Raw genomic sequence first — 1438 nt, 5'->3', positions numbered from 1 at the left:
GTTTCAGATTAGTGAATTCTGAGCAACTTTGGTAGAAGTTGAGACTTTTTTTCTATAAACCGATTAACCACAGCCTTATGTGTTTACAAGTCATTAATCGTATTTTAGTCTAAGCAGTATAGATGGTATTATTGTGTGATTGCTTTTTCTAGCATTTACCAGAAATGCAAAAAAAACAGCTCTGATTCTAATTGTTCCGCACTAATCCCCAAAGATACTAAACCTAGTTTCTCATGATTTCCCAACATTATGTATAGAATTAAATCACTGAATTTGTTCAGAACTATGGCTACTAAGTTCAAGTAGTGCATTACATTTAATTTTGTATTCATAGTGTTTTGCTTGTTTTGTTTTCAAACAGAAGTTGATGTTCAAAAAGACAGTTTTATGTCGTACATATTTCCCCCAAAAAGATATGGCATCAGATTTTAAGGTTAAATATTTTGTGCCAAATAACAGAAAACATCACTCGCTTTCCTAAGCAAACAGACATTTAGGTGCCACAAGCACCTTTCCTTTCAGCTCTGTGTGTCTTTGTCCCTTTCAAGCCCTTAGAACATAGCTTGGGTTAGCTCTTATGATCTTTCTGAAGTAATCAAATAAAACACACATTGGATTCTGAAAAATAAATCAATCCCTTTATAACCCGTGACTACAGAGTATTCCCAAAATAAGCGTGCATAATTACAAGTATGGAACTCAAAACACTTAGACACTAAAAAAAAATCTATGAGTAACCAAAACAGAACATCTTCCCCCACTAATCTAGTTCTGAACTGAAGAAACCCTTTAAATCTTGCACTAAAAGAGCAGCGACATTCTGACCTAGGTTTATTTTCTGCAAATACGGATTTTGTTCGAATGCAGACAAGGCTTCATTACCTTAAAGTTCAGCTATTACATGTGCAGCCGTGCCTCTGTCCTGTGCAAGGGGCATGCTCCTGTACTCTTGAGCAGAGATAAGCAAGCAAAAAGCCTGTACAGTATTTGCTTACACCGGGAAGATGTTACCAACAGTGTATTTTTTTACATTCCAGATTTAGCTTTAAATGACATTTTTTGCCCTTCGATATACAGAAATCTGATTGAACTGTGGACATTTTTATCTATTATTAAACTGCACCAAGAGGGAGCAAGTGGGGATGGGACGATTTCTGGGACTAAGAAATCGGGGTGAATTACCGAGAATGAGGAACCCAAAGAGCTTTTACCCAACACCTTCAGGACAACAGCTTCTCTTGTTATTGGATTTGATTGTTGGTGCATATCACAGTGCTCTCTTAGCAAACCAAACAGCATTTCTGGCATTGTATTTATATACAGTATGTAACAAGTTAGGCCACGTAAATTACAAACAACATAAGAGAGGGGTGACACACCAACGTTTACTGATTGAAATAAAATTACAGGCTTATTGATGAACTGATCCAACACATAA

This window comes from Lepisosteus oculatus, chromosome 19 (assembly GCF_040954835.1).
Source record: "Lepisosteus oculatus isolate fLepOcu1 chromosome 19, fLepOcu1.hap2, whole genome shotgun sequence".
In the NCBI taxonomy this organism is placed as follows: Eukaryota; Metazoa; Chordata; class Actinopteri; order Semionotiformes; family Lepisosteidae; genus Lepisosteus; species Lepisosteus oculatus.
This window is presented reverse-complemented; position numbering follows the sequence as displayed.